Source organism: Anopheles funestus, chromosome 3RL (genome assembly GCF_943734845.2).
Source record: "Anopheles funestus chromosome 3RL, idAnoFuneDA-416_04, whole genome shotgun sequence".
In the NCBI taxonomy this organism is placed as follows: Eukaryota; Metazoa; Arthropoda; class Insecta; order Diptera; family Culicidae; genus Anopheles; species Anopheles funestus.
This window is the reverse complement of record NC_064599.1, coordinates 28,603,598-28,626,958: the sequence shown is the minus strand read 5'-3', so window position 1 is coordinate 28,626,958 and position 23,361 is coordinate 28,603,598. Positions and strand designations below refer to the sequence as shown.

The following is a 23,361-nucleotide window of genomic DNA, read 5'->3' as shown; positions in this document are numbered from 1 at the left end:
AAGGTTCCCATCATACAAAACGTTCCTTCTCTCTCTTCCTCTCTCTCTCTCTCTCTCTCTCTCTCTCTCTCTTTCTTTCCCTATACTCTTTCTCCCCAGTATCCCCCCTGTTTTTCGCCCTTTTTCTCATCGGTATCTTGTGCCCCTTTATATCCCCTAATGAGTTCCATTTTGGTAGAGCAAATTTTAAAAAATTACGACGTGAAAAGTCTCCACTGGTTCGACGTGGGAAAACTTACGCCAACGCAGTCACCGGACGAGGACAAAAAAAAACAAAACCATAACAGCAAACGGAAAAAAACAACAACAAGATGGTATATTAATGCAAGCCTGCACTCAATCGATCTATTTTTAAACGGTTTGAACTTTCGCAGGCACCGGTACACGGTCGGCCATATCTACGACCTAGCGCTCATCGGAGGCTTCCTTCCGAATGGCTTCACATGCCCATTTGACTAGTGAATGCGCATTGTTTTGTCACGCCGCAAAAGGAACGGTGAATATAGGCAGGGAAAAAGGGCAAACCGGTGGCATGCCGTCATGCATTGGCCAATTAGAGGCACCCTGTATACTATTGATCGCAATTGACTCATCTTTGGGTTGGTTTTTGTTTTGAATCATTGTAGTCAAACATGAACATAATCGAAATCTCTCATCATTGCTCGGTTAGGGGAAAGATTCGTGAAGCAAAATTTACGCACATTATGTGTGCATTAGATACTTGTAAATCACTCATCGCATAGCGAAGCAAATGACATAAAAAAGGGCAGTGTGTAAGGAAGCGAACAAAGGAATAAAAACAAAACCAACGAAAAAACAACACCAACACAAAACAGTGAGCAAAATAGATATAGAAGGTAAAGGCCGGTCGAAAAGGGAATCTCTACATCGGCGATCTGCAATTTCCTTTTCCGTCGATTCCGGCTACCGGATCCCAGCTGGATCGTATCAAATCGCACCCTCACACGCCGTCTCCCGCCGTCCCCCGCTGCATCAGGCCGACCCTACATCATCCGCCATCATCCAGGAGGGGGTGGGGAGAAGGTTGTTTGCCCGGGCCGCCAGCAAACCACATTGGGGCGACGAAATTGTCTTCGACATCTTAAGTGGTGCGCTGCCTCCAAACGTTTTGTTGCACATCGGGCAATGGGAAAGAAGATGAGGAGGGAGGGGTTGGCGGAATGGTGACGAAGTTGGCAGTACGACAGAGATAGCAAGCACATTGTCGCACTTGTCCGGTAGGCCGTTGCGAAGTGCGAAGCACTGGACCCAACGGTCCCCATGTTGTGGGTCACATGCATCCGACCCTTTTCGTCCAGCGTGCGGTTCTTCCCTTCGCTACTGCTTCCCTTAAATAGTCGCGCAAAGCTCACCAGCACATGTGTGTGTGTGTGTGTGGAAGCGACCAGAAAGGGAATGGGGCACGGGTTGGTCGGGTTGGTCACAATCAGCTTGGCGTGATCGTGGGATCCCAGCGCGCCCAGCAGTCACAACTTGCAACTCGCCGTTTCGAGCCGCATTTCGCAAGTTGCATAAACAATTAAGACAGAAGACACACATCATCATTTTTGCCAGCCATTTGCCGACCCAACCACCGGCTCTCGAACCGCGTGTTCATCTGTGTCTCTGCGCTTTGTGTGAGTCTGTGTGTGCGCGTTTTTATAGGCACAATTTCACTCACTAAACTGATTATCTTTAAAAGGAAACTTGCAGTGCACCGCGCGGACACTGCCGTACCACCATGCGACTGTTGTGCGCCCATTGCGCGACTGATGGTTCGCGGGATTTTGACTCTGGAGTTTTGTGCCTGACTGAGCAGGGGAGGCTTCTTGTGAACGCTTCACGAAGAGCGAACAGGCATCTTCTACTGCTTGATCGGTTTTGGCTCGAAATTGGCGTAGAGTGAGCCCTTCCCGAGAGTCTAAAACTTTCCCAGCAAACCGAAAAACGACTTGGATGGGATGAACAACACAACGCGCCAGATATGGTCTAAATATTGTTCTTATGACTACAAAAAGAATAATTTGTATTATTTTAAATTTTAATTTTGGATTACTATTTTATATGAAATTGTTGTAGACTTTATTTGAAATTATGTTCAAAATAGACGTATGAAACAATAATTCAATAAATAAGTAACCCTGCAGACATTTAAACAAATCCCCAAAGTGGTAGGGAAATTCGGCATCAAACAGATGATGATGAACAACACGGTTCGGTTTGCAATCGGTGCACCATCTTTCAACATGCTACCATATTCAGTTAACTTGTTACAGTTCACGTATGACTCTGTTCCTCTTACGTTTGATTGTGCGAGTGTCTGAAAAGTTTCATCGCCAAACAACTACCAGACATGTGGTGCCATAAGCATTCGCTTCAGAGTGATTGGAATTATTAACCCTCCAGTAGACGGGTTACACGTGTTGGTTTGTTGAACAGTTTCCATAATTATATTACTTTAAAAATTATGTAATAACAAATGATTTACTGAAGAGCTTACAACTTTTTTTTGAATGTTTTTAGATAAATTTCAATACAGTTATGATGAGAGTTATCGACCGAATGTGAAATTGTTCTTTTTCTCTCTTGAAACTCTTAAAATAAAATATTTTTATACGCCTTGTTTTGTAAACTTCAAGAAAAGGTTTTCAACTCCAAGATCATCAAGACAGTCAAGGGTTAATAATTTGGAAAGGACGTTAAAATAAAAAAAAAACACATGTCTTTCACTTTCCTGTACCAGTGATGGTAAGCGCCTGTTTCGGCTTTCGGTAAGATTCTGCTTTGCATCATTAGCACTCAGCTGTTGCAAATGCATTTGCAGTGCAATCGTCTCACAGTACCGGCAGAGTGCATCCATCATAGACACGAAAGCTTTAGCGAGCCCCGAACGTCAAATCAATCGCCACCGGCTTGATACTGTGTTCTCGAGGGCATTACCATCTTTCTCCATGAATGTGATTCATCCCAAACTGTTGCACCGATCAGCCACATTGGCCTTTCCGGCAAAGGAATGTTTGTGTGTGGCTTGGTACGACCGTTGTATAATCTTTAATTAATTTAACACTATTAATTAGGTGCTGGTGCGAGTGAGATCGTACCGCGGGTTCGCGATTCGCATCGGGCGACAGCAAGTCTGTCGGGTGGATTTAATTAAAATTATTGAAAGATTCCGGCACGGTTCCAACAGACAAAAAACTCGTATGGTTAAGATTATGGTCAATTCACTTACTATCGAAACGAACGGATACCGATATCCGATGATGGAAAAGGAGATTTCAGTCCGTCGTCCGGTTGTCATCGTTCCTCCAGAATAAAACGATGCGTTCTAGACTTGATTCGGGTGTTGATCTCATTGGTTCGGGAGGATGGTGTTATTGTTTTGTATAGTTTATATAGCCTCTATTAAGCACACACCCTTTCCCTGCTTTTCTGGGAACAGCATCAGTACTAAACATAGACCATTTATTTTTGGACCTTTATTTCGCGTCATTACCGGGAAATTGCACTGCACTGAGCGAAATTGGTTTTCGCTCGTGGGGCACAATTCCACCCAGGGGCGGGTTTTTACGATCACCGCGTAATTGGGCGACCAGAAACATCCTGACTGTGGTCGCGATTCCATTTCTGGCCGTCTAGTCATCCTGGCAGATGGAGCATGAACCATACTGTACAGGCGACTAGACTTTATGGCGGAGCTGTTTCTGCGTTCCGGGGGCGAAAGGTTAAGATTTTCTGCCACATTACACCGGTTTCCATGTCCAGAATGGTTTGCTTAAATGGTGCCATTTTGCTGGACGAGTCAATATGCCGCAACGATTCGTCAGTGCCCGAGTTGAAAATGGTGTGGGAGTCAGTTTCATTATGTACATGTGCGCACAATTTCGGCCCACCCATTACACCCGTTTGGGTCAAAATGGGCGCTAAATGAACAAGATATTATTATTAGAAACGAATGAGTCGGAACTGGAATTTGTTTGGGTCATGGCTCTAAATAGGATATGCATGCCTCGGGTGACGCAAAACATTAAATTACAATCCATTTGACGGTGGATGACTTAGTTGTCATGGTCGTTGGGTGCTAGAATTAGGAGTTATCATTAGAAAATCCTTTTGTTCAATAATATTCTGTAATCCCTGCACTAACGAAATAGGAACGTATATTTATTTGTTACCTTCGGTGGACACCAACAGTACTACGAATTACCTTTTAATATTTAGTCTGTGGATATCGGTGGATGTCAATAATTCAAGGAATTACTTCCTAATAATCTTAGATTTTTCATAAATCAGGACAGCCTGGTCAAGGCTCTTACACGATAGGACCTAGTATGAAATCCTATCCGAACCGAGTACTCTCCATAAGCAGTCTTAATTTTTATTGGTTAATATTGTGGAGTTTTGAACAAATCATAATGGAATATAGAAGTTGAAGAAATTACATTAGAAGCTTTAGACCATTGGTAAAGGGTCTCTAGATAGCTAGGTCTATTCCGGGAAATTCGACTTGGGAAAGTTCTTGTAGTAGGCTTGGCCAGTTAATACTCCCAGAGAAGTAGATCAACCACAAGCATCTGGTATGCCATTGGACGGCTATGGCAGAGTGATTTGTGACTATGGCAGGCCTAGGAGCATAAGTCGAGCTTCATTGAGTGGTTGTTAACTGACAAGTGGCCAAAGAACCATGTTTATAACATAGAGGAAAAGTCTATGCTGGATAGACTCTAATAGATCCGTTAGGAAGTCTAAAATTTCTTCAAACATCCAAACTTAATGTGGCTATGCATGTATTGAGCGGAAACACTGAAGACTTTAGAGAAGTCTTTAAAGACCTCGGAAATTTGGAGTACGCATTAGCTCCTCAGTTTTTTTTAGGTCAAATGCTAACATTGTGTCAAGGACTATGGCTATATTTAAGGACTTTCATTCTCACGTCAGTGTGCAACTTGCGGGTGGCCTTTCACACACATATCAGAATCTTATATTCAGGACTTCAGAACTTAATTTCAGAAAACATTATTTTAGGGTCACACTAATCGTCCACACTTAGAGTGCATGAGAATTAAGGCAGTAACAGCCATGCCCAACGCAACCAAAACCCTACTGAACCGAAACGGAACTGAACCGCTGCAGCACGATGTGTTCGAATAGAACTCCCCAACAAAAAAAAAAACCCCGCCGGAGATGGAATAATTCTTTACGTTTCAGTTTTACTTAGCTGTTAGCTTCTTGTTGCTACAGTTTTTTTAAAACACGCTGTCTAGTGACGCATGATGAATGGTGATGATAATCATAATAACGAGTGTGAAAAACATGAAACAGAAACAGGGCAGGGAGGATGGAAGAAGGCATCTTTCGCCTTGCGTCTGCTTAATTTTACCTTCCTCGCGTTCCACCCCACCGGGGGTGCCCCTTTAGGCCCGTGTTGTGTTTTTCCGTCGCACCGAAGTGTCCATCCGAAATTAAAGATCGTTTCCTTTCAATCGCTCTTTCTCTTTTCCCCCCCTATTTTTGTTTTCCTTAACCCATCTTCCATTCCACCCCACACAAAACGTTCTTGCTCGATTCCCTTTTTCTTGCTCTGCTCGTCACGCAACGCCACACGGACTAGACGGGTTGGGAAATTTGACGGCTTTTCTTGAGCCGTCGAGCGAGTTGTTGAGGGTTGAGGAAATAACATTGAGAAGCAAAACGACAGCAGAGCGTGTGAGAGAGTGTGATGGTTCTTGAGTTTGGTTAGATTTTACTGCGCACCCGCACCGGTATTCCCGTCTCTCGGCTAGCAAGAACCGTTTGGTACGTTAATCCAACTAGCGCAATGTGCAATGAATGCACTGTTTGTGTGCATACGTTTGCAGGCTGCACAAGTGCAATGAAATCATCTGCCTATACCTTTGCTGCGTTGTGTTTTACATTCCAAACTGCATAGAGGTGGAAAACTAAACAGAAACTAATGTTATATGCCTTAAAGAGAAGAGTTACTGATAAAAGATTCTTTTATTAGAAAAAAATATTGCCCTTTGCTAGGGAGAGGGTTAGAAAATCAATCAGCCCACTAGCTGGTTAAAATGTGAAAAACAAAACCGATCTTCTACGATACGAAAATAACTCTATCGAACCAAATCGGCAGACCAAACTTTGCCAACAGCGTGTATCCACCCACCTGGTGGGTTCGATCTAAATGCAATACATGATAGATTGCTCTATACGGCGTAAGTGTGTGGGCGTGTGATCACCGAATCAATCAGTCAGACAGTCTGATCTCAAGGAGACGGATCGTCTGTGCGCAATCGGTTTTGTTGTTGCCTCTCTTTGAGGAAAACCCTATTTTTGCCGTGCACGTTCACCAAAAACTCGGCCACTAGGTGGGTGAGTACGCAATGAAAAAGTTCTATTTTCACCGCATCACAGTGTAGTGTGTTTAATGCACTTCTTGTCCCACGCACACGCGAGGTTTTAGTTCTTTTTTTTTTCTTTCGTGCAGAGCGAAAGATCGTCCACCAGATCGTTCCAACTACTGTGAGCGATTTTTTTTTAAATGAACATATAGACAACATGTTTAGGATGCGTAAGGATGTTTAACTACAAACTTATTTAAATTCTACTGAACAAATAGTGGAAGATAGCTTACGTTTGGTTTATTTTCACGATGATAGTTCCACTTGAAGCTGTTTTGCACTTCCGAGTCGTCTCTCGGGTTTTTGGGGTATTGCTGACCGTCAATAGATTTGTGTTTGGTTTCGCATGTTACATTCACAATTCCCTCTGGGAATTGGTCGTCGATTGCTGTTTGCACTAAGTCACTTTGCACGTTGTTTTTCTATCTGTTTATTATCGACTGTAGAAAGTAAGGAAAATAATATGTATGTAGTATTTGTTACACTCAACATTTTAGTAATGATCAGGTTGATCAGACTATGATCTCATATCGTTTTAAAGAATATTAAATAAAAAAAATTAACACTTAAAGGACTAATCATTTAAGTAAGCTAAAACTCTGTCCCCAACACACAAACACACAAACGCATGAAACATCCTTTGACACGTTTCCTAACGCACTGTACCGAGCCTTTTGCTTCGTGTTGGTTGCTCGCTCCTTAAACACGTCGCTGTTGTCGCTTGAATCTGCACGCGTAACAATCACGCACCAACACTTTGCCGCTTGATCGGGTTCACGTTCACGGGTTCACGTTACGGTGCCGCGCAGTGACAGCTTACGGGAGCGCGCGCGTTGATTTGACGTTTATTTTTATTTTCACCCAACGAGGACAACGAAATCGTTCAGCCTACAGCATGAAAGTCACAAATATGAAAACGTTGCAAAAAGGATCAATGGGAGACTGCACGCCTCCGTGTTCACCTTAGTGCTGAGGTTCGTACACAATTTTGCACACTTCAAAATTCACTTCTTTAATTGTGTTTCATATCTTTTCGTGCTTTATCTTTACGAATCGTTCTATTAATGCAATATTTAGCTTACAGTTCATATCATCACCTTGTCACACTTTGATTTAGTTTGTTTTTAACGCTCTTGTGCAAACCCATCTCCATAACACACGTACACAGAACCGCACATTTATCATAGCTTTACTTGTTCGAAAAAAAAAACAACAAATGTTACACTTGTCCGAATGGTACGACTTTTACTCTGAAACCTCCGAAAGATAAATCATTGGCCGCAAAAGCGCAACACCAACTAGCGCATGATCAGGTCCGAAATGTGATCGGGTGGGATGACGAAGAGACACTCGTGTGTGTATGTGTGTGTATTTTTTTTTGGGTTGTTGCTTTGCTGATTTCTGTTGCTTCAATTTGTTCGGTCGCGCTTCTCACACATTGCGTACGCAACAACGAGGGCACGCGCGCACATCACTTACCAACACATACACACTTGCACGCGATCGATTCGCGATCGGTGGCGCACCTCAACGCAGATTTTCGGTTGGCCGCTCGAGGGCTTTTTGGAGCGATGGGGGTTGTCTGGTTGGACATCCACCAGGCCCGGTTCAGCCCGCAGCTTGGCTGATTGGTGATGGGGTGTGAAAATTTGAAGGCCACCAGCAGAAGGAAACCCATGAGTTACCGGTGCGCGCTATGTACCGGGTTTGAATTTATCTCACGCCATGTCTCACTACCGTTCTGGGATTGATTGGTAAAGCTGGTTGTGTGCTCAATTCTTAGCCATACCTTCATTTTTATCAACATGTAAAATTTTATTAAAAAGAAATGCATTTCAATTTTTTCACGCTTATGTATACCTTCAAAAAGTTGACAGAACGCGGATCTCCATTTTCTTTTGGAATATTCAAAATGCAGTCATTTTGATCATTTTTTTTTCTCGAACAGTTTCCACGCTGAATTACTTCTTCGTGAATGTTACTGATTGAATATTCAACTTTCCAGTCTTCTCACGCAGCTAATCTCACTGTGAGCGATGGGCACGCGCTCTTTACGCTCTTGTGCCGTTGCAAGGGGAAAACTCGATCGTTCAGCAGCGAGAGCGCAAAAATTGCTCAAATGAGAAATGATTTTTCCAACAAGGTGAAGAAAAAAAAAGAAGCTAAATCCAGCTGGTTCTTGTCGAAGTAATATGTTAAACCTGGTAGCATAAGCAATGGTTGATGGATTTAAGCAGTAGGCCAGGAGCTCTAACGCTACGCTTAAATAATCATCAACACACAGCTGGGCCGCTTTGTTTATTTCTATACTCTTGGAAGAGTTCATCATTTCGCTACAGGTGATTTATATGCTACTGCCGCTTATTAGGCAACGTCTCGGTAGATTTTTATCGCGATATGAAGTAATTATTTAACTAAGAAAAAACGAGCGCATAAAATAGTTCAAAATTAGCGCACGTGTATGATGAATTCGTGAAGTTGCACAGAAGCATCATAAATCCAAAAGTGTGACACACCCGAGTTGTGACCATTTCAGACAAATTAAAATGACAAACTGCCCGTTCACCCGTTTTGATGGGTGTGAAGGGGAGAGAAAGGGTAGCCAAAACTGGACTAACCAATAGTATTTTCCTACAATGGCTACATCATACGCATAGGTATGGTTTAAAGAAGAAAAAAAAACATATATACGCACACACATGCCAACACGGATGGACATGGAAAAAACATACACAAATCCCAAATCTCAATTCCGACACCTCAGACCGACATGTTCCCCGCCATGTTGTCGTCCGCGTCCTTCCCTTTCCGGGAGGCGGAGGGTGAATGGGGAGACGAGGGAGCACAAACCTCCGTCCCTTGCCCTTACCCCAGCGACCAGGACGTTTTCCTCCTTCCTCCCTTCCTTCACCCCCTTCCCCCCTTCTTCACAGTACACGGGCGCAGTCGGAGTGCGTGATGGAAATGTTGCAGGCTTTGGCTCGGTCGGTGCTCCGGGAAAAACTGCTTTACGGGCGGGCGCATCACGGGTAGAGAGATGATTTTTCTCGCTTTTCGCCTGCACCCGCCGATCTATATTTACATTTCAGACACAGCGAACAAGCATTTGCCTTATGTTTTGCCCCGTTTTCCCTTCCCGTCCCAACCACTCCGTGCTACGGCCTAGGCCACTGCCGACAGACGCGCACAGACATAGCCGTTGCGTACTTTGCGCCAACACCGTCGGCAGTGGCCACATTGGGGCACACCACGGCCACACGGAGGACAACCGAGCGCGTGCTGTATACGCGCAGTGTGCCTTTGCGTTATGGTTGCGCGGAATCACACCACCACCAACCTTTACATGTGCTGTAGGATGGAGGACTGGCTCATGATGATGCTGCATGCTACGATTCCGTCATGTAGCAACATACCCGCGCGCACACACACACACGCGCACACAGAGACGTGCATAAGATGGTTTGGGGTTGAGCAAATGCGCGAATGGCCTTACGGTGTGAAATTATTAGAAGCCGGGAGCGCGCGCCGAACTTTTGCGCCGCCTCCGACACAGACACAGACATACAGTGGTCCGCCCGCTGCCACCGGTTGGACTCCGAACTCTTCTGCCCCGTTCTTCTGTACCACCGTTCGCAAACACCGTGGTTCCGTCCGCGAATCTTCACACGTTGATCTCGCGAAATCGCGCCTGCTTCACATACCACCCTTCCGGCCAACTCACGCCATTTTCCGGTGAGTGAAGTTGGTGGCTGGGTGGATCGAATGGGGTAAGACGGTGAAGGAGGATGGGGGAAAACGGGAAAGGAAGCAAATAAATCAATTTGCCAGACGAAAGCAAACACGGATAATTGTAACCGAAAATAGACACCCTTCTTCTATGTGTGTGCGCGCGCGCCCGCAAGATGAGATATTCGCGGCTTCCGAGCAACGGATTTATGCGGCCGCAGTGGCCTGCAGTTGGCCCCCGGAACGAACAACGCGCAATGCTTTATTGAATAATTATCGGGTGTGGGCTCGCCACTAGCAACCACGCATTCCACCGTCCTCGTACACCCTCCTCTCTCTCTCTCTCTCTACCCTCTATACTCCCTTCACTCTGGTAAAGCCAAGGAGTCCAAATTTGATGGCCAATAATGTGATGGAAATGTGATGGTGTAGCAAAAAAAAAAACAAATCTCCAGCAAGAGAGAGAGAGAGAGAAACGATCTCATCCTTCCAGTGTGCGTGTGCGGAAACAAAAGGAAACGGATCGATCGATCCGCCAGAGGGAAATAAAGAAAAAGCAAGAAGAGGAAAACGAAAAACAAAAAAAGATTTCCGGAACTGATCAGCCAGATTGATATCGATATATTGGCAAATGGGTAAGTGAGCAGCGTGAATTATGTGCCCGGAACATATCGTTGAGCTGACTGATTGAGTTTATTGAAGATGGATGGTTCGGCTCGTTCTTCTTTTGCTGGGCTCTGATTGACATTTGCTCGCTATAAGTTGGGGTTTATCAATTTTTATTTATTAAAAATATAAACTAACGGAAATAAATTTTCATTACGTTTATCTTTGGGGCCATTACTCGCCCCAAATTTTGGTGCCTTTATTCGATAGCATTTAGTTCACTTCAATTGTCGAATAATGAACATTTTACATTTTTTCGTACGTAATCTTTTTTGTTTAATATGCAATTTTAGTATGAGTAGTATATGTGATAATGGCGGTGGTCTTATTTCACAAGAACGGATATTCGAATTTTATCCGGCTAAGGAAAAACAAAGTCAATTAGAGCCAGAACTGCTATGCCAAGACTTGAGGTTGTAGTGCCACAAGAGTAGTAAATTAAATTTACTTATTTAAATTTTGTCAATTTAATCAAGAACTAAATTTATATTATTGAGCGAATTGAATTCTTTTCTTCACAAAAATTAAAACATGATCTGTCAAAAGATTTGTACAAGAAGTATGAAGAAAAATGTTGTGGCCTCACAAATCACAAGAAATATCGTGTTTCAAATTTAGCAAAAAATGATATAAAATAGTTTTAATTCGTTTTTTGCATTTAATTAAAAAAAAATCGGACAATTGGCACATTTTTTGGAGAAAAGTGTTTCACTAATGCAAATCAGAAGTCAACCCAGAATCATTATTCGCCGCACTGTTTCACCGTAGGAAAACATTTGGAATTGAAACTCTTGGTTTGAGCATTTCCTGAGCAGCGGTTTTTATCTTCTCAACATTTCGTCCGCATGTGGAACCGTCCAACATGCGAAAGAACGGTGTTTCTCGGCGTTAGTACAGTGAGCCATACAAACAGCGGACGTACATGTGCGCGTTACCGACCCAATACGGTTCAGATGTATGAACTTGAAAATTACATAATTACTCCACCGAACAATCCTGTTTCTCGCACGCACACATACGGCACCGCACATTGTCTAGTTCCCGGCTACCCCGCTTTGTTTTGTAGCACTAACAAAATAAAGACGCCCTCGAAAGCAAACAAGAAAAAAAAAAATCCCCAACCAAAGGTGGCCGAGGAAATGAAACGGGAAAGTAATCCCGGAATCTCCGGGAGGCCACTGATTAAGGAGCCCGAATTAAGCACTTCCCCCGATAAAGCACACACGCACACTCGCCCAACCGTAGGAAGGAACCCGTCCACCCGCCCCGAAACTGCGGTGTGAAGACAGAAGGTGAGTAAGTGAATAATTAAATAAATAATCACAAGGCATCAAAAGAGCGCCCAGCAGTAGCGCCCCCGGTATAACATCCCGGTCCTCCCATGCTCAGGGTGTAATAAGCATCGCGGTCCGATCAGTTTGCGGCTTCTTTTGCTGTGTTTTTCGCGGCGCCTTCGGTGATCGGGAAAAGGCTTCCACAAAGCGCCAACCCGGAAACGATCACTTTCAAACATCAAACCCTCAACCGTCCCACGGTACGGAAGGTGCGGCAAGAAGTAGCAAGGGAAGCGGATAAGAACTTGAACGTGAGATATTAAATTTTTCGTTGCAACACTTACTTTACCGCCTGCATAACGAACTAGAGCACGATCGTGAAACAAATGAAACTAAAAACGCGCTCCGTAGTGTGATTTTTGAAGATTGTCCCAGCAGTGATCGCTGACTGTTCGATCGACCGGTTCACGCATGCACGATCGCAACGGTGTACAGTAAATCGTTTTTCGGCAACTTATTTTCCTCTCGCTACTTAATGTGTGTCATAAATCACCTTTCATTTTCAATTTATTTATTTTTTTTCATTCACCGTCACTGCCCACGCACAACATGGTACGATCACTACACATTGCACTTTGGAAAAACTTTAACTTTATTTTTGATGGAATTTTCACCTGAGAAATCAGACACGCACCTTTTTTCTTTTCTAGGATCAGGTTGTGAATTTCGAACGATTCATCTGTTTTGAACTCGCGGAACCAAATAGGCGAAAACCAAAGAGGAATCTTTACCACTGCTTCTAATTTTCACTCACATACTTTTCAATGACAATTTTAAACTCTTTCTTACAAGCGTTAATATTTGTTGTTGTTTTTTTACAATAAAATACAATCTTCCACTTTATTGGCAAAACTGTGGGGCTTTAAGGCCTGCGCGAAGTTGGCCTTATTATTTCCTTTTTTTGTTTGCTCTCTTTCTTTTCACCGAAGGTTTTTGGGAGGAAGAGGAGAAGGACGGTTACGGGTTAGCATTCGTTCTCGGAACTTGCGTGCAGCTCGGCGAACCAAATGAAACTGAATCGGAAAAACTCGAATTCGCAGAAAACTGTCCGCGGTTCGGTACCAGCGAAGATTTCGCTCTCGTCCAAGGCGCTCACCGGTTGGAGCGGTAGAGCGCTGAGAACCGTGCGTGCGTGCGCGTTGAGTGGCGAGTTTTGCGTTTGCGAGAAAACCCCTCGTGTAGAGACAGCAACGAGATATATGAGAGAAAACTCAAGCTCAGAGAGTGGCCATGGTTTGAGTTTTCTTTGCACGTAGTATGCTACACTGGGAAGGGTAAAGATTTTTCCGTGAGTGACGGTTTTTGTTACCGGCGTGAAGAAGTGAGTGGATTGTGGATCATCACTCGCGCACACATACACACACATACAAGTGATTCTTTTTTTCATCTCCATTCCGATGGGTTGATCTGCGACTTGTATGGATGGTGAAGCACGCGCTACACGCCACATGTTCCGCATCGTTGGTATATAGCTGTGATAAGCGAGCAATATCTGCAGAACTTTGAGGAGGAACTTTACGAAAAAAATCGAGCTTCTTCTTTTTTAGACTATCTTGTACATCTATTCTGCAGTTAGAGGAGTTATATATTTGACTTAAAGGCATTGAACAGTTACCTACCAAATTGCTGAACCCCTAAGGAATAACATACGTCTCATGTTGTCTCATGTTCTCAATGAAACTGTAAGTCTAAGTAGCTAGTAGTTTTATTTTTAATTTTGCTATTAAAGCTTTTAAAATCAGACAGGATTGATCATATAGCTATGAGTAAAGAATAAAAATTTGAGGAAAGCCATACACGACCAGGACAAGGTAAAGAAGAATATTGCATGTCGTGTACAAACGTGACTGGCTTTACTGTCCTTCTAAAAAGATCTATCTAAAATGTATCTAAAACCCGGATCTATACCAGGAATAAGAACGTTTTGACGTCAAGATACAAACCCATCTTCAATTTACAGCACAATTTCATCTATTTTATTGCACTGCATCAAACGTCCACTTAAAATTCTAGCTCCGAATTAGCGAAAGTAAGTACGGAATTTATATCGATCCGATACAATTGCACCTTTTGCCCAGTAGCAGAACAATACTCAACCCTCCGTACCATCCGTACCACGGTCCGACCCTCTCCACCAATGTACGTTTAATCGTGGTCGATCGCTTCGATGCACGCCGGCTGGTTTTTTTGTGTTGTTGTGCGTTTTGTTTGCCGCGGGGTCATCATCAGCGCTTCCGAATTCGGCCAAATCGTGCCAGCATAAAAGCCGCAAACGGGGCAAACCAACCAACAGCCGCAACAACAACCGAAACGGCCGCAACAAAAGCGTGCCCGGCCAGCCGGAACGCGCTGGAGAAGCGAGCGCCGAGAAGTCTTCCTGTTGTGCGCACCGTCGTCGAGTGACTCGCAGTTTCGGTCGCTTCGTACCCGTTTTAACCTTCCGGTGGAGGAAAGCGAAATAAAGCGCTTCACGCGTGTGCGTCCTGTGGCCCATGACAGTTCCTCGCACCAAGCGCACATACACACGCAGAAACCACCGCCTTTTACCCGCCTGCCTGGTTTGCACCCTTCCAAAAGACTAGAAGTTTTGCGCGCGCGATCATCGAAACGGAAACACGCCACAAAGTGGACGTTCAATTTTGGACCCACACACACACACACATACACACATGCACGCGTTAATAAACTCTTCTTCTCTTACTTGCTTCGGTAGGACCCAAGAAGTCTTCAATCCCACGACATGAGGAAGTCCGATGGGATCGTATCCGAAGGGGTGATTTAAGTGAGAAAAAAAAGAATCGAACATAAGCTTTAATGGGGGTGGAAGGGTAAGCAAGGGAACTCGAAGCAAAGAGAGCCTAAATGCTAAACAAAAGAAAAAAGAAAGAAAACAACGGCCACTTTTCGATGTAATGGCATGTTGGCATTTTCCGCCTATGAACGATCTATCTGGGCGATGTTTCCGTTGGTGTTGGAGTGGCAAATCGGAACAAATTGATAACATGATAGGGCTGCGAATGTGCTTGACAAAAGAAGGGGGTACCCCAAAAGAAGGTTGGATGGGTGACGCGTGGTTTGGAGGGGAGGTTTTTCGATAGTAGGCGAGACGCCACTCGGGCGGAGAAGATTGTTATGCTTGGGTTCAAGTGTACGTTCAGCACGTTAAGCATCGAGTGGTTCAAGTGGACTTAGGAACTCTGATTTGCTGACTGTACGGTGATTGTGTTGATGAACTAAAACTTCATCGCAGTTCGAGAGCCGATTAACAGACGGTTAATTAAGTGAAAATTAGTAAGCCATCTGCTGTTAGTATGCGATTTGACATTATATGGTATATCGTTAAAATGTGGGTGAAGTTAGCTTAGATCGTCGATATCTTATCGGGAAAAAGAAATGCTCAAAACGTTGTGTAGTAAGGTTACGAAGTTAGGGACGTAGTAAAAATGGATAGAGAAATGATCCCGGCTTTTGCCGACATGTGAAATTATGAAACTTAATCTATCTTGTCAAGAGCTATTGACGACGATATCGTTATTAGAACCTGGACCTAGAGTTTCCGTAAAAAAGTGCTATTAAAGGAACGAATAAGTTTTCTTTAGTAGATAGTAGATCTTGGAAATTGGAAGACGAATGATTCATCCGTTACAGGAGACTTCTGAGTGAAAATTCTACCTGTAACATACAACCTGTTAGGGTTTGGTAGGTCTTTCTAGAAAAGATGTAGGCGTCGTTATCATGTCGCCAATTTATTCAAATTGTTTATTGGTTATTCTCGGGATAAAAGCCCTATGGACCAAAGGTACTACTGATTTGTAGCATTTAAGTCTTTTGTTATTATTTGAATTGTTTGCTATTGTCAAGTCAGCATTGAAGAAATTTGCATACATTTAGGCGTAAGCATGCAATCATTGGCTATGATATCTTTTGCTGTACTTCGGTTTATGCTTCTGCTTAACTAATTTATTAACGATGTTTGTATAACTTTTGATTTTATTCGTAATTTATTTGTGTATTCGTGTAATATTTCTTAATCTTAATTTAAATTTTGGCCCAAACAAAAAGTACGTAAAAAATTCATCCGTTTCAATAGCTTGTGTCTGTATACAGTACAAACAAAAACATAAATTATATGCAAAATTAATGTTAGGAACATTCGTTAAACTGCTTTCTGTAACATAAATTCTTAAGCTTTTGCAGCTCATTTGCAGCTGATTCGCCGATGCGCCACAAAGGCCCTCCAAAAACCGCTTTCCCAGAACGAACGACCATTTGTAAACGGGGATTTCCCAGGGCCAAATTGTTTAGTAGCAATATAGTGGCTTACTATACCATTCGTTTCGTTCTAAAGCTTCCTTGGTGCGCTTTTCATTTGCACATTAAACCCCAATCCGCCACGGTAAGAAGCGCATTGTGGCGAAATTAGTTAATCCAGTTAAGCGGCCTGCTCAGTAAACCGTGCTGATTTCGTTCGCTGGCTACTGCATCACTTACGAATTCACGGTTGCATTCTACCCGATCGTGCGATCGTGTGCAGGGATTTGTGTACGGTTAAGTTATCCACGCCGGTACAGAATCCCACGGCGGTTGCGCATGCACCTGATTTTGAGCATTCGTAATAAATTTCTCGCTGAATTATAATCGTCATAATTTGTCCTCGTTGTGTGAGCGTGGTGTTTGGTGGTTTCTGTCGTCGAACGGACAGTTCGTAAGGTGGAGGAGCTCTACCTTGCCACTAGCGACCGATGCACACATGCAATGCGTGCAGACGATGTTGGTTCGCTATTTTTTTTATCTTAGTATTGTTCTCACCTTACACTTCCCATCTTATTTGCCCCACCATTGTGTTTCTCATCAGAAGGCATTGAAAGAAGTAGCTATAAAAACATTTTCATTCTGCAAATCTTAATGATTTCATTGCTGTTTCTGTTCTATACAAACGGGGTTTCTTCTTCGCAACGAAACGATCCTTGCTTCTTCGCGTGATTGCAATGGGCAGATGGACTGTGGCTGTGGGTGCTACCACCCACTAGTGGTTTTTTTGAAATTCGAGCATTTTTCATTCAGAAAACGTACACCAAACGTGTCCGTACACCTAAGCGGATGACTCAGCAATACAGCCAACCAGGCTGTGATGGTGTGGACAGCTTCGGTTATGGAATGGTCCACTTACGCGAAAATTTCGAATCAAAGCATTGTTAGTGATTTTTCACGGTGGTTAAACAAATAAAAATAAAACAAATTCTACCAGTAGGAGTAGATGGTTATCCGTCCATCTGCCAATGCCCGTGCCCGTTGTTGTTGTTGGCAACTGCAATATTGTGGTGCATTTGTTTCATCTTTGTTTTGTTTTTCCGTTTTTCCTTCATTTCGTTTATTTTCTTTCAGTTATTTATCATTCAGAGTATTATCATGAAATTTTCCTTTTCTTTTTGTATTTTTTCTTGTTTTACTAGCTCTTACTTCACATCTTTCTTTAATCTCTCTTTGAATGCAATTTATTCTGTTTCCTTCCATTGCTTTGTTCACTTTTCCTGCATCTGTTTTGCGTTCTGTTTGGAAAATTGTGAACTTACAAGCAAGACAACTTAATGACAAATTTATTTTGATGAAATATTTACGAGCAACCGTTTTTGGTGACGATTCTGCAACACACCGATTGCAGATCTTTCCTACCTTTGCGTGTGTGCTTTTCTTTTTCACCATAATCGCTTGCTTCATCAGCGGAGACCACACGCGGGAAATGTGTGTGTGTGTATATACATTTGTGCATATTTGTTTTCTTCTTCCACATTTAACTGCTTTGCTATGCTTTTGTTTTGACTGTCCCTGTCTTAATCGCTTCATTTTCCGATCCGGCTCGCTGATTTCTTTGCCCGTTTTTTTTTCTCTCTCTCTTCTTAATGATGGTTTCTTCACCCCCTTGTGACCTGCCTTGGGTACTGTCCGTGCACAATATTCGGGTTTACCTTTTTTATTTCCATTTCACTGTAGTATTTTTGTTTCTTTTATTTTGCAAATTCCCAACCATATAACCGCAGACAAATGCAGGCCGTCCACCTTTTGCCTGGGGTGTGTTGGAAAATGTGGTGTAAGAGCAAAGGAGGAAAACGTGATATGTTTACATTTTCTCGGGAACTTCTGACTCACTGTCATGTCTAGAGCGGTTTTAAGAGACGAAAAGTAGATCGCAACGTGTAAAATTCATACCAGCGCGTAGTAGTACTACTGTACGCTACTGTCAAAATCTTCTGGTGAGATCACCGTGGCATGTTTGAGCGAATGGTAAGCGAATGGCCGTGGGGGGTAGGTGTGGGTCAACTTTGTGTCTCGGGGAGAAGAAGGAAATAGTGGCAAGGGGAAGTGGAAGGGATTGGAGAGGGGAACTGAGTGCGGGAATGAGAGCTATTTCTAGTTCAAGCAGTGTAGATCGCATTACGCAGCGAAATTGCTAGTACGTCTGGTCATGTTTCTGGGTTAGATTTGTGTTTCAGTGGAGGCCATTACTACACAAATCATACGCATTGTTTGTAAGAAGCTTGTTTATGTGACCTAAGTTAAGTTTAGCTTAAGTATTTTTATTCAAATTTTCCATATTTTAATTGATTGCGATCAAGATTCGTTCTGAAACAGATTCTTGTTTTTCTTTGATTTGACATTTTATAAGATTAATGCTCCAATAGATCCAATCCAGATTAATCAATTCAAAGAGTATCAATTAATCCAATTATTAACGAATAATTGATAGGATTTTTGTATGTGACTCTACTACTATAAGGACTGACTATCCGGCGACGTGGTAAAAATAAGTCTAGTAAGCCAGAAATGGCCGGCGTGACCTGTAAGGTCGTTAAAGCCAAGAAGAGAGAGAGAGAGAGAGAAATTAAAAATGACTAGTTCCAGATGAATGCCCTACAAATTTTCCACGTGTATAGCCTTTAATGTCCTATTTGAACCTTTTTAATTCTATCTTACACAAAGAATAGATTCTCTATTGAGATTGAAACATTCGCGTAAAACTTAATGCCAATTCCAATAACATTCCCTTGAATACGCATTCAACATGGACAAGTTTTCCACTTCACCTTTCCCAGGCGTTATGAACCGATTACGAACAGTTTGCCAAAATTTAATTGCTATTCACAGCAATGTGTAAACTTTGGCCACACGAACAGGAACAAAGAAATAGAAAAAAAACGCACCATCGTGCCAAAACGTTTGTCCGACAGGCGCCAGTAGCAGCTGATAATGGACACGCGAAATAGCTACACTATTGCTTTCCATAAACACGGCGCATAAACCGCAAACGAGTTCGTTTTGATGTTGGCTTACGAGGGGTTTTGTTTGATTTTCCTTTTCTTTTTTTTGTTGCTTTGTTTTATGTCTGTCCTGTTTTCCACTGTTGATGTTAGTAGATTTTCTGTTTTTGCACATCCTCCAAACCGGTTGATCTCGGGTAAAGTGAGGAATTTTGCCCGTACGACGCCACAGATTCCGGTATAGTGGCGTACCGTGGCGCCACTAGCCCGGGGAATGACCGGCCGTTTTATAGAAAGCAAAACATTTGTTTACCTTTTGCGTCGGACGATCGACTAGTGGGAAACGCTTTCCACGGGAGTGTGTCGATTGCTTCATCACACCTTTTTTTTTGTTGTTCCGTTTCGTTTTGCTTTTTTTTTGCTACTTGCAAAAGGATTCTCCGCTATCCATGATGCTCTTTTCCTGGGAGTGAATAAATTCGATCGGATGGGTGATCGTATGCGCTTTGTCGATGAAGTTAAACCACAGCACAGAGAGTCAAACCGTCCGTTTGACCTAATGAACGGTGGTCGGAAAACTTATACCCCACGGTCATGGGGAAGGGCAAAAATTCGCGGAAATCGTGGAAATAATGTTTGCGATGCCGGGTCTCGCACCGGGAACTCTACGAAGGGAAAGGTAAATAAATACGCAGCTCGGCTCCTTTTATTTATTGCGTGCGTAGAGAGATTGAGCAAGAGGTTTCGTTGCGCTAAACTATCGGGTTGGTTTAAGATTTTCCAGCGAAATCGTTACAATTTCTGCAGTATTTTGTATCGAATTGAACCATTTAGTAAGTGGTACGGAAGGGTTGGTGGTGAATGTTAACGAGATAGAAAATGATTCTCAAAATTAACACGGCGTATAGCATATGGCATAAGACGTATTAAAATTTGTTACAAATTAAATCTACTTATTCCATCTTTTCTTGAATATTTCTAGATAACTGTGACGCATAGTAAAGCGTTTCCATAAAATAGTAAATTTTTTTCATTCATTAATTACCAGCGGAGCACAAATGGACAATTTTTTTTTTTTTTATTTTTATAGAGGCTTTGGGCCTGTTGGCTGACATTCGCCTCGTACAAATGGACAAAGATTAGGCATGTTCAGTGGCAGATTGACACTTCTGGTGGCCTTAAGCGGTAAAGTCAAAGGGGCCCCTGCGAAATGCTTTGATTGAAAAAATAATTTTAATTTTATTCACTTGCTAGAACGGGACAACGGGATCATTTTTTGGGATAACAGAATAATAAACAAAAATTCAACCATCCAGGTCCATCCAGGACGTTTTTTATTTACAAGCTTATGCGAATATTTTATTTATTTATTTATTTTAATTTATTTTAAATTAAAAAATATTCATAAAAGAAAAAAAAATCATGTAGAAGTCGCATGTTGTCAGCTTTCCTGACCCATAACAATTTAATTTGTTCCTTCATGGAGGCGCTAGGTGTTTGACAGCAAAACCAAAACAAAAACAAACCGAGATCGAAAATGATCCTCGATTCGAAAAAAAACTGAGTCATTTTAAATGCCTGTCTTTTTTCCAGGAAAAAGTATGAAACGCTTGTTATAACTACATCTACTCATCGCATCAATCCGTGGGCACAAAACCCTAAACATGCGCCAACATCTTCCTTCTGGCCAGCCGGATAGGTTTAGCTTCCGAAAAACACGCTTCATCCCACGTGCCCACCCATCCCAAAATGCCAATGAGATGATTCATTGACTATCCCATCACGGCTAATTACGGCCGGCGCTTACCGGAATGACTAAAACGGGAGACGTTCCAAAAATATAGGCTCCCGGCTATTAGCTCAACAAGTACGCGCGCTAACAACGTCCAGTGCATCCATCGCACACGCGTCAAGTGTGCTTGTGTGCGTGCGTCTGTGTGTGATTCATGCGCTATTTGCATGCGTTGATGCACCGCCTTCATTCGTTCTAGCGTTCGCGTACAAGCTGCCAGGTTAAATTACTCTATCGTTTTGTTCGGTTTTATATCTTTATGCTTACAAAACCAGTCGGTTACACAACACTAAGCCAAAATGCAACATTTAAAATGCAAATCCAAATGCCCTTCTGTAGCGGGTAAAGATGCGATTCCCAGCGAATCGCCATGACGGTTTGTCGGCAAAACACGGTACGCAATGTTGGGGACCGGTTTTTGCCAAATTCGGACACCAAGGTGCACCAAGGGTGCCGTTGCATTTTGCAAAAACAAACAACACGCAACAAAAAGATGGCCTAAGCGGCCATCGTGCACGCACACGGTATGCAAAAACCCTGCAAAGATCAAAGCCGCAAAACCCGGGCCACGGTATGTGCCGACAGAGCACCAAATTTAGATCATAATGCTCCGGTGTGCTACCGACCGCAGGACAACCATTTGACCGCCGGTCCGCGCGGTCTAGGGACAGAGAGGGTTATTATTCGATTGCGTAGTGCGCAATGTTCACGACGAGGCGCCGACAGTGGACAGAAGAGATGTGTGTAGTAAGACAAAAAAAGACTAAACATATTTATGACCGAAAGTGTTCGTCTTGCTGGAACGGGGGAATGGAAGGTTTCTGAGCAGAAGGTTTCTGTTTGATAAGTATGAAGAATACTTCAAAATGGCAAGATAGTGTTTTAGCCTAGGAGCCGTTAGTGATATTGAAAATTTATTAGTTTCAAAATATTATGGTTTCAAGTTTTGATTTCTTCATATATAGACGATAGTCACAGTCATGCAAATATGGTAAATTTTTTTTACCCCTAATTGGCCTGTAATTCACTGGGTAGTTCAAGGGTAAATTAGGTGGCGCTAATATGGAAGCCGTTACACCGTCTCACCGTTACAATGGTCTGCTGGTTTACTCTTTCGAGCAAATTTTTTCATCAAGCTGTGTCATTCGCTTCTGAGTTGTACAGGCAGGTGCGAAAACGCATCGCTGATAACAGTGTTTATTACAACTATTATCACTGGAAATTGAAGCTACAAGATGTATTTTAAAATATGTATGTATGCCGTGGTGTTTGTCAAGTGAACGATTTTCCGGAAATTTATTGATGAATTTATTGAAAAATCAAGGAATAATAAGGAAGCTGCCAAAAAAGGAAATTAATTATTGTTATTGATTTTCGCTTAAACTACCCTTAAATTATCCAATTTGTTAACAAAGGTAAATAGTCCGACCGAAATCGGTACCACCGACTCGAAGGCAGAGGGCAGAAATCTCGTCTAAAGTAACTCGAAAGTAGCCCCATATCACCGTTGGAGCGATGACCGCAGAGGCTGGGTCTTTTGACTGAGGGATGCTGAGACGCCATATTTAAATAAAATCCCTTTCCTGCAAGACTGGTTAAATTTTTCTCACTCCTCTCATGTGACTGGTCATTGGTCTTCGGGAAGATCGGGAATCGTCAGTTGTGTCAAATTCACCACGTAATTTGCAGGTTCTCCCGCTTCTTAGTTGAACTACCTTTAAGGTCGACCCAGATGGGATTTGATACCCGGTTCTGTCGTGTGGAACTGGCACCGTTTATCAAAATACTTTACCATTCTCGGAACTTATCACTCCGCTTGATCGATGGTCGATCAATTATGGAACGTGAGTAACGATGTGTTCGCTCATCCACACCAATCCTTTTCTTCTGATTTTCCCAATACTGACCCCCCCCCTCCCCTCCCTTTCCAGCTAATACTGCCTGTTGAAAGTAATAGCAAAACACATATCAACACATCCGTTGAAAATGAAAACTCGCAATTGCTCTTCATTCGACGTAAGCCGTGATCGATGTGCATCACACCACATCGACTCCATTTTTGTAAGCTTAGTAACGCATAAAATAAATGATAAATATTGAACAGCGTGCAGAATGTACGCGCGAAACAGACAACTTTGAAGGGGCCCTTTTTCGGGGGGCAGGTTGAACAAACATAAACCGGTAGCGCC

At 42.8% G+C, this 23,361-nt stretch overlaps 1 protein-coding gene across 11 annotated transcripts in view; it reads right to left on the bottom strand.

Annotated features, from left to right (window-relative positions):
• Positions 1–23,361, bottom strand: part of LOC125768550 (protein vein) — a 115,884-nt gene that overhangs the window by 42,274 nt on the left and 50,249 nt on the right. For 2 of the 11 annotated variants that reach the window (XR_007418919.1, XM_049436357.1), the window contains exons 1-2: positions 12,759–13,189; positions 6,632–6,838 (exon numbers count right to left, since the gene is read on the bottom strand). The gene's annotated coding sequence lies outside the window, so the exon portion shown is untranslated. The other 9 variants (XM_049436358.1, XM_049436359.1, XM_049436361.1 and 6 more) reach the window with 9 other exon arrangements.